This window comes from Mus pahari, chromosome 9 (genome assembly GCF_900095145.1).
Source record: "Mus pahari chromosome 9, PAHARI_EIJ_v1.1, whole genome shotgun sequence".
In the NCBI taxonomy this organism is placed as follows: Eukaryota; Metazoa; Chordata; class Mammalia; order Rodentia; family Muridae; genus Mus; species Mus pahari.
This window is the reverse complement of record NC_034598.1, coordinates 73,791,377-73,802,866: the sequence shown is the minus strand read 5'-3', so window position 1 is coordinate 73,802,866 and position 11,490 is coordinate 73,791,377.

The following is an 11,490-nucleotide window of genomic DNA, read 5'->3' as shown; positions in this document are numbered from 1 at the left end:
TCTTTCCAAGACTTTTATCATGAATGGGTCTTGGATTTTGTCAAATGCTTTNTCAGCATCTAAAGAGATGATCATGTGTTTTTTGTCTTTGAGCTTGTTTGTATAGTGGATTACATTGATGGTTTTCCATATAGTAAACCATCCCTGCATTCCTGGATGAAGCCTACTTGATCATGATGGATAATCATTTTGATGTGTTCTTGGATTCAGTTTTCAAGAATTTTATTGAGTATTTTTGCATCGATATACATAAGGGAAATTGGTCTGAAGTTCTCTTTCTTTGTTGGGTCTTCATGTGGTTAAATAACTATAGAAGAAGAAATGGTTGTGAACATATTAATGAATTAATGAATATTTGTTTTAACATCATAGCCAAGATATCTTCAAAATACTTACTTTGTTCCTGTTTTCTAGTACCTAAGGACAGTCCACAATAATTAAGGTAATTTAACTATATGATTAAAAATGATTGTAACTGAAGTATCTTGGAAGCTAAGATAAAACAGGTAGCATCATTATTTTCACTTGCACAAAGTTTTCATCAGAGGAAAACATAAAGCATCTTAATATTTATCGTTGGTGTTTATTGGCATTTTTGATACTTAAGGAGTACATTTTGAATGCACATTGACTCAAAATTGTCTATCATCAATAGCTGTTAGGAATGGGTTGTAGATAATCTCAAAATCAGGAAATTCGCTAAAATGAATGAAATTAAGAGATGAATTGCATAACAAAATGATTCTCTGTTATGATTTGTATCCATTGTCTGCTTGATGGGAATCTGAATTACCTACAAGGCACATTTCTTACCATAATTGGAAGCAGAGTTAAGGAGACTCAGATTAGAGGGTAGAAAACTCTCCTTGAATCAGGATATTGTCATTCCATAGTCTGTAATTTCAGGCTAAATAAACCGAGAATGTAATAAGAACAACTCTGTTTCTCCATACTTTCTGATTAGAGACAGAGACCAGCTGTCTCAAGGTCCTGATACTTGGCTTTTTCTGCCATGATGGATCATGTCCCCACTCTGTGAGTCCAAATAAGCTTTTTCTTTTTTCTTTTTTTTTTTCCAGAGCTGAGGAAGGAACCTAGGGCCTTGCAATTGCTAGGCAAGCATTCTACCACTGAGCTAACTCCCCAACCCCAAGATTTGTTTTCTTAAGTGACTTTTGTCTGGTATTTGTTATAGTACTAAAAAAAAAAAAAAAATCAACACATTCTACTAAACAACAGTGTACTCTAAACTCAAAATAGATGATCACAAATTTTCAAGATGTTTTGGCTCCAAAGATGAAAAATATGTGAACCAATTTGTATCTAAATTAGCTCAATGAAGATATTGACTAATGTAACGAAACCTCTTGCTATACTGAAAATATTATTAAATGTTGCTTGAGTAACTTTGAGGAAGATGTCTTTCGTCACTATAATGATATGAGAGAACATTGGAAAGCTTGTCCTAGGGCTCACAACTTTGAAAGTGCTGAGCTCAGATGAGAAAGAAGGCACATCTTGACATTGAGTGAATAATGGAACAAAACCATTTCCCTGACAGCTAGTGAATAAAAGGCAGCAACCATAGGAGATAATAATCTAGTGTCCCATCAAGAGCATGTGTCAGTGACCAGGAGAATTCACTTCACATTCAGCCTCATCTGTTAAATTTTCACCTTCCCAGGAGTGTACTCTGGGAAGCAAATTTTCCCCATGGGAATTTAGATGGCAACCCATGCAGCTCCTCTCTCTCTCTCTCTCTCTCTCTCTCTCTCTCTCTCACACACACACACACACACACACACAGACATAGACACACACACACACACACACACACACAAATACACAATCACATACACAGAGACATTCACACACACATTCATATGTTGGACCTCCAAGGGCTATTTGTAATTTGATGCTAATTCTGTTCTCCTGGGAGGGGTTGTGAACAAGGACTGAGTCAGCACTCAGGTGCTTCTTCCAACATTAATTTGTATAATAAAGGCTAGATACTGGGACTGGGCAGAGGAAGGGAAGGTGGAGCTGACAGTTGGGAGACAGAAAAAGGAGGAGTGGGGGAGAGAGAGGACTGAGGTGGAAGGAAAGCAGAGAAGAAGCACTTGGCCTGGAGAAATCTCAAGTTAAAAGGGATCTCATAGCAAGGAAACATGGTAGTGTAGTGGGTTCTTTCAAGCTTCTGGCTATTATAAATAAGGCTGCTATGAACATAGTGGAGCATGTACCCTTATTACAAGTTGGAACATCTTCTGGGTATATGCCCAGGAGAGGAATTGCTAGATATTCTGGTAGTACTATGTCCAATTTTCTGAGGACCCACCAGACTGATTTCCAGAATGGTTGTATCAGATCTGCCCAGTCTAGACACACAGCTTGTATTCATATTAATTGAGTTGTTGGGCTGGAGAATTACTTCTGCAACACTTCACTTGAACCAACACCAGAATCTTCACAATCTCTGAAGTTATATCTTTTGTGAATTTTTTACTTTATTGTACTTATTTGTATGTGGGCTAATTCCTATCCAGTGGTGGTAGAAACAAATATCTATCTACTTTTCTAAAGGTCCCAGTAGTCAAGCAAAGTATTCTTCGAATGCTTACCCTGAAATGTGAATAAATGTGTTAGTTATATTTATACAGCATAGGTGAGAGAGTATGTAGAGGAGTGTGGTTGACCCTAACATAGCAAGCTGGAAGGCATACACTCAGAATGGATGGCAGATATCTCATGCCCATTTATACAGAGCCACATGCCAATAGTCTTTTCCTGCTAATACATTCTAGAATTACCTCAAGACACAGAAGGCATATCAGCTACTTCAGGAGCAGATACAGTGGTTTTGAAAGGTGACTTAAATGCAAATAAGGATACAATAACATTCTTGTCCCTTTTAAGCTATGAGGAAATGTCAACCATGAGTCCAGTTATAACTGACTCACACAATTAGGCATAGCTGATTTGATTAAGTGGGTAAATATGTTCCACAGAAGACATTGTTCCATGAGAAAATGTATATGTATGTACTTTAGTGAGTCTATATGTACATGTACTTGCTCCACCCCTAATACTTTAAGACAGAGTCTCACTCTGAATCTGGGATTTGGATTACTTGTCTAGTTTGGAAGTATGAAAGCCCCAGCAATACTCTGAGCTGATGTGAGGTTACAGGATCTTGTGGTTCCCCTAACTTCTTCTTCCTCTTCCTCTTCCTCTTCCTCTTCCTCTTCCTCTTCCTCTTCCTCTTCCTCTTCCTCTTCCTCTTCCTCTTCCTCTTCCTTCTTTCTTTCTTTCTTTCTTTCTTTCTTTCTTTCTTTCTTTCTTTCTTTCTTTCTTTCTTTCTTCTTCTTCTTCTTCTTCTTCTTCTTCTTCTTNTTTCTTTCTTTCTTTCTTTCTTTCTTTCTTTCTTTCTTCTTCTTCTTCTTCTTCTTCTTCTTCTTCTTCTTCTTCTTCTTCTTCTTCTTCTTTAATGGAAGAAAGGGTTTATTGGGTTTACAATTCCAAGTTATAGTTACTATTGTGGGAATGTCAAGGCAGAAATTTACTTAATCACATTTACAACAAGAGAAAAGAGAGAATAAGAACATCCTTGGTGGTTTGTTACCTGCTATCTTTCTTTATTCTTCTACAGTTAAGGGTCTAATGCAGAGAATGATGATGCCCACAGTGGGTTGAGTCATAAACATCAAAGCAACTCTCCCCAACCATGCTCAAAGGCCAAGCTGATCAAGAGGATTCCTAATTTGATCTCTCTTCCCAGATGACTCTAGATTGTAACAAGTTAACATTTCAAACTCTTAAAAAATGTAAAGACTTCTTAACCTCATGGTTGGTGTGTGATACCGAGTAATCAGGGACCGAGAGCGAGGCTACTTGGCTGCTTTAAAGAAGATACAGAAGAAAACAAGAAAAGATCCCGGAATGTACGTCTGCTCAGACGGTTCACAAATCTCTCAAGCTCTGTGCATCTTCATTGTGCGTGATAGTTAAACATTGGAAGTTGTATTTTTTTAATTAATTTTTATACCCCATATTTTATTCCCCCACTCCTGACCCACCCTCTATCTGTTCCACATCCCATACCCCCTCCCCACACCCTTGTCTCCAGGGGGAACGTACCCAGCCCTAACCCACCACCCCACCTGACCTCTAAACACCCTGAGGCCTCTAGTCTCTTGAGGGTTAGGTGCAGGATTAGATCTGAATGAACACAGACCCTGCAGTCCTCTATTAAATGTGTGTTGGGGGCCTCATATCAGCTGGTGTATGCTATCTGTTTGGTAGCCCAGTGTTTGAGAAATCTCTGGGGTCCAGATTAGAGACTGCTGGTCCTACAGAACTGCCTTTCTCCTCAGCTTCTTTCAGCCTTCCCTAATTCAAAAACAGGAGTCAACTGCTTCTGTCCATTGGTTGGGTGCAAATATTTGCATCTGATTCTTTCAGCTGCTTGTTGGGTCTTCCGGGGTGCAGTTATAGTAGGTCCTTTTTTGTGAGTGCTCAGTAATAGTTTCAGGCTTTGGGATCTCCCTAACTTCTAAAGATGATGGTAGGTTCATGATTACATATGAAGAGCTTTTTACCACTGAACAGTCTTTTCACTCACAATGTCAGTTCTAACTTTCTTTCAGCAATTATATAATTAGTTGTGTTTAATAACCTATGAATTGTAGCAAAGAGATTCTGATATGAAATCTACAAATATACACTGTTATCACCTAAACTAAACATTTTCTCAAAAAAGAGCTTCTTTATTCCTTGACACTCAAACATATTTGTTATTCTTTCAAATACAGCATTTTATAGCAAATATGTTGATGGTTTATAGAGTTAGAACCATCACTCTATGAAATTAATGATGTGTCTTCACTAGGAAACATAAAGTAGGTGTTGTTTTTAAAAGCGAATGCTAGATTAATGTCATTTTCATCACAAGAAGTTGAACATCAATTTAGATGCTAATCAGTGGTAGAAAGGACAGATTAGTAATGGGGTAAATGCCATTACCTTTTCAAGAATTGCTTTATGTGATGCTCCCTGCTGGGCTTAAAACATAGAAAGAGGGCATAGTGTCATAACACAAAGTATCAGTTGGAGGAACAGGTGACAGAGAGATAAAGGACATGGGAGAAAAAAAATCTAGGTTAAAATTGTCTGTAACGAATTTATTTTTGCCTGTATTGAAATATCTCGTCAGCACTATAGTGAACTTACTGGTATCAAAAGTAAACATTAAAAAGCTCTCTAAATTGAAAAATTCAAGCCGTATGACTTTAGAAGAGGTTTGTGTTAAATCATGTTACCATAAAGCTTTTAAACTCAAAGCCAGCATTTTTGTCTCTACTCTGTGATGTTATTTCAGACTTATATTGTATCTGTTCCTCTGCATTATTAAAGAAACCCAATCAATAGAGAAAAAGCAACAGCATGTTAATAGTCCTCAAAGGAAATAAGATCTTGTTACTTCACTTTAAGGGCAATATGTGAAAGATCAAAACCGTGTTTTTCTATATTAGAATTTTCTTATTACATCCAATGAAGTTTAAAAGAAGTTATCTGTTGCATCTGCAGATATTCTCTATGGAAATATACTTGGATGGATATAATAAATTTAGAGTTCAGGAAATTGTTTAAAATCAATGATTTTTTACACATTTCTATACACAAATTTTCAGTTGAAAAAAATTAAAACACTTTTTGGTCAATTTTATTATAATTTTATTTTATGTAGGTGGGGCTATATATTTTAAACAGAAATCCAAACTTGTAGCAAAGAGCAAATGGTTTTGTGTTTCCCAATGTGAATGTATGCTAATGTTAACTGGAAGGAAATGTGTAACTCCCATAAGTTCCATGATAGATAAGATGAACCTCATCCTCCAATATTATTGAGAGAACTTTAGTTATGTTATACCATCATTTAACCCTAATACTTGTAACCATATGTACTTAGGAGGCTGGGACAAAATGATCAGAAGAAGCCTACTACCCACAATGCAAACCCAGTTACTACACGTGAACTACATCCCAGCTTCAAACAACCTAAGAAACGTTGGAAGAACTAATTTTAAAATGCAAAATAAATTTAAAACAAATATACAATTTTTGTCATTGGTTCTATCATATATATTTTTAAGTGACACTTTCTAAGGATAATTTTTCCTAGGGGAAGAGAAATAAGTGAAGATGTAAAAGAAATTATTAAGCATAACCTTAGCCCACTTTTCTAGAAAGAATTATAACACAAAATGCCATGACCCTGTTGGAACCTTTGTTACAGGACTAGATTTTAGCTCTTAGTTTTCCTTATAAAAACTGTGTTTTTGCTGTTAAATCCTGGGCATATATGTTTCCTCTTCTCTATTTGATGTCTTACTTTTTTTTTTTTTCTTTTATTGTTTAATTTTACTTCTTTGGTTTTTTCTTTTTAATTCTACATAATTTTTTCAATTTTTATTAGATATTTTCTTCATTTACATTTCAAATGCTATCCCAAAAGTCCCCTATACCCTCCCCCCGCCCTGTTCCACTACCCACCCACTCCCACTTTGGGCCCTGACATTACCCTGTACTGGGGCATATAAAGTTTGCAAGACCAAGGGACCTCTCTTCCCAATGATGGCGGACTAGGCCATCTTCTGCTACATATGCAGCTAGAGACACGAGCTCTGGGGGGTACTGAGGAGTTCATATTGTTGTTCCACCTATAGTGTTGCAGATCCCTTCAGCTCCTTGGGTAATTTCTCTAGCTCCTCCATAGGGGGCCCTGGGTTCCATACAATAGATGCCTGTAAGCATCTTCTTCTGTATTTGCCAGGCACTGGCCTAGCCTCACACAAGGCAGCTATATCATTCTTGAAATTCTGTGCTGTAGTAGTGTCAGTTATTTTCACTGTTATATTCTTTTTTAAAAAACAATTCTGTGTCTAATATATGGTCTGCAACCCTATAGGTGGAACAACAATATGAACTAACCAGTACCCCCAAGAGCTCAAGTCTCTAGCTGCATATGTAGCAGATGATGGCCTAGTTGACCTTCACTGGGAAGAGAGTCCTCTTGTTCTTGCAAACTTTATATGCCCCATACAGGGGAACACCAAGGCCAAGAAGTGGGAGTGGGTGGGTAGGGGATAAAACCATGGAGTAAAATTTCTATCAGCAAACTGTTTTCACTCACCAGTCATCCCACCTCTAATAAATGAGGGAGTTTAGTTTTGTTCCTGTTGCTAGTAGAACACAATAAACTTTTTTTTATCCTATTAATATGCATATTATCTCACATTCATCACATTTCTCTTACTATGTATTGCTAAAATAGTGCTACAATTATTAAAGAGTTTCTCCTATTAAGGCAATATCCCATTCATAGATATTAATATCTCTGTGAGAGTATAGCCTAAATTGTGCCACTTGAGAAAACAAATTTTATATATTCTTCCTCTCCCTCTCCCCCTCCCCCCTCCTCTCCCTCCCCCCTCCCCTTCTGTTGCACCCTTCTCTCTTTCTCTGTGAGTGTGTGTGTAAGCATAGAAGATTTTCCTAACCATGTAGATGTCCATTTAGCTTCATGCCAATGTATATGGAAGACAGAGGTAGACTACAGTAATCTTTCTTAATCACATTTTACCTTATTCTCTTTTTAATTCTGGAGCTTATAAATCTGGCTAGGATACCAAATGAGCTCTAGGGGATCCACCTGTCGCTGTTTCCCAGTGCTGTGACTGCAAATGTTCAGTGTGGACTTTGTGAATCATGCTGGTGATCCAGTCTTAAGTCCTCATAGTTGTGTAGGGTAGCTAACTTATTATAAGCTAAGCAATCTTCCTAGCCTATGAAGAAATGTAAATCCATATATTTATTTTCAGACCAGTTTTGTGTTCACAGAAAGCTGGACAGAATGTGCAAGAGAATTCCCATATGTTCTCTTCTCTCCTCTGCACATTTCTTCCCATTATTTTCATCTTGCATTGGTTTGCTTTATTCATTGTAACAAATGAGCTGATTTTGCCACTGTGCCATTAATATATTTGTAGTTTATTTTGTGGATGGATTTTGTTCTATATAGTTAAATTGATTTGAAAAAAACATGTAATCATGTATCTGTTATTGTACTCACAAAAGGAGTGGATTCAATGCCCTATATCATCTATGCTCTTATGCTCTTTCTGACTTCTTTTTTTTTTTTTTTCTGTTGCTTAAGCCCCTGGCAACTGGTGATCTTTTTCATCCCTGATTAATTTTGCCCTTTAAAGAATACTATGTCACTGAAACCTTACTATATATAACATTTTCATGTTGGACTCTTGCAAAATATATGCTTAATTTTCTCAACAAAATGGCTTAGATAGTTCACATTTTAAAAAATAAATGTACACAGCACATTTTGTTTATTATTTTTCCCTATAAAATGTATTTTAGATGCTTTCAAGTTTGAGCAATTATGAAGTATTCTCCTGAAACTTTTGCAAATAAGTTCTTTTATGGATTCAAGCTTTTAAGTCATCTAGATGAATACCAAGGGGAGTGATTGCTATCGTATATAATGAAACTTCAGCAATTTTTGCCAATGGCATTGAATTTGGCTAACCGCTATGCCTTACAGCAAGATGAATAAGAATTCCTGCACCATGATTGGCATTATCAATGCATTGGATTAGAGCCATTCCAACAGGTGTGCTGTGGTATCTCATTGCTGTTTTGATTGTCAAGTCCCCGGGCGATATATACGTTTTCAGCATGGTTATATATAGTTGTTCTTCATCTGTATCCCCTCCTTAATGACACATTTGTCTCCATTACTTGCTCTTTTTAAAGGTGAGGTTGATGCCTTCTTAATTGGTGAATACTGAGATTTCTTTGTGTTTTTAGAAAGTGTTTTATGACATATTTTTGTTACATAAATGTTTTCCTCAAGTCTGTGTCTTTGCAATTTTTAAATTTACTTAATTTTTCAAAAATTTATTCACTTTGCATCTAGCTCACTGCCCACTTCCCAGTCAGCTCCCTCCCACAATCCTTCTCCTATCCCCCTGTCATCTTCTCCTCTAAGCTGCTGGGGGCCCCACAGGTTTCCCCCTATCATGGCATGTCAACACTCTGTGAGTTAAGACCCTTCCTCTCCCTCTTTGCATTTTAAAGTGTCATTTTCAGTATAGATGTTTTATTTTATGACAGTCCAATATTTTATATCCTATAAATACCACTTTCAAACTCAGTCTCTCAGGTTTACTCCTCAGTCATCATCGTTCGGTGATTTTATAGTGCAGCTTGTAATTTATGGTTTGGTTTTATACTTCTTTTATTTTGGAGCATCCTTAGCATTTCTCTCTCTCTCTCTCTTCCTCCCCCTTTCTCCATCACTGTCTTCTCTCTATGTGCCTTTCTCTTTGTCTCTTAGCCTCCCCCCTCTCCTCTCATGTGTTTTGTTTGTGTGTGTGTGTGTGTGTATTTGAATATGGATGCTTTCATGTGGGTATATGTGTAAGTATATGTATATAAAAGCTGAAAACAATAATCCACCTTGGAAATCTTTCTTGTTTGTTCTCTACCTCATGATTTAGCTAAGCTGCCTAGACAGCATTGCCCCAGGAGTCCTTCTCTACCTGCCTCCTTGGTACTTACATTACAGGCACAAAGGGTATCCATGTTTGTTAGATGTATGCTGGAATTTGAATTCAATTCTTTCTTTGTGGTGACCCATTATCCAATAGACCATATACCCCTCCCCATTTATTTTATTGTAAATGTAAATGTGAATATTGGTTTTAATGTTATTTTTGTGTATCTGCCTGTGTGTGTTTCCATGTGTCTGTGTGTTTTGGCATGTTCTGAGAAGATCAAAGGCGAGTGCCTAGTCCTCTGAACCTGAGGTTTAAGGAAGTTATGGGTTACTTTACATGTACGCTGAGAAACCAGCTCTAGTCCTAGGCATAAACAGCATGAACCCTTCTGCTGATTCCTCCCTCCAACCCCTTAACTCTTGTTTTTAAACCACAGTTATTTTACCTCTAGAATGTCTTTTGTATGAAGCAAAGGCAATTAAGTTGTATTGTGGTTTGTGATTTTTTTTTTAATTAGACTAACAGAAAGTATATAGCATGTAGTTTGATACATACATATACATATGTATGACAGAATTGGTGCCTCAAAATAATTAACACACTTATCTCCTCTTCCTTAATGTTTTCTTTGGGGTGATAATGTTAACAATTCCCTTGTAGTTATTTTGAAAGTGCAATAATATTCGCAGTGTTCATCATGTTGTGCAATGCAGATCACAGTTAAATGCCTCAACTATAGCTGAAACTCTATCCACTCTGCTAGGCATACTCTTGTCTCCCATTCTCTACATTTTTCTCAACTTTCCTCAGTGCTCAATTTATGTGGCTTTAATATTTTTTGGATACAGAATATAAGTGAGATCCTATATATTTGCATTTCTTCACTTGACTTATTCAGCTTAAAATAATGCCTTCTAGGTTCATTTATATTTTTGTATATAACAGAAATGTATAAATAGTATTCTACACATACATAGATGACATTTTAAGTATTAATTTTATAATGTGTTTAATTTATTGCTCATATTATTTAAATTTAATTATTCATATAATTCAAATTTAACACATGAATATTGTAATTTTACTTAATTTTAGTGAATTTTTTTTTGCTTTCCATATTTTTCTTATGATTTTACTTTCACCCCATTCTCAGAATGGCAATTATACCTCCAATACAATATATGTAATGTTTCCTCCAGAGTATATAGTAGATGCAATCAAAAAGTTTAGTTTCAACTACAGTATATTTTATCTGTTACACATTCATTTATATTAATATTTGCAATTTGCCACTCACATGCTTATGAAAATGATCTTCCTTCATTTTATTTATTGAACATGTTAGTATTTTGAATAAGTATTAAAGCTGTAAATGAGAAGATTAGTAAGTAAAAAAGAATTTTGCAGTTTCTAAATGCTATAACAAAAGCAGCTGGTCTTAGTCAGCAACTGATGGATTGCAGTGAGAGAATCTAGAATCATTTAGCACAAGAAAGTCTAGGTATGCCTTCGGAGGGTTATATTAAAGGAGATATTGAAGCAGGGAAATTTACCTGATAGTGTGGCACCATTTTCTGACTGGCAGTCTATGCTGTATAACTGGAGAAAGGAAAGTGAGTAGTAGGATCAATTACTTGTTTCTCTCTCCTTACTTACATTTTTATTTTTATTTATGTGTATGGGTGTGTGTCTGAAAGTGTATGTACTGCATGCATGTGTGCTCAAGGATACCTGAAGAGCATCAGCTCCCAAGGAGCTGAAATTAGATCCAGTAATGATTCACATAACATGGATGACAGAGACATATGGTTTTTGCCTTCTTCTTTTCTTCTTCTCTGCTTCTGCTTCTGCTTCTGCTTCTGCTTCTGCTTCTGCTTCTGCTTCTGCTTCTCCTCCTCCTCCTCCTCCTCCTCCT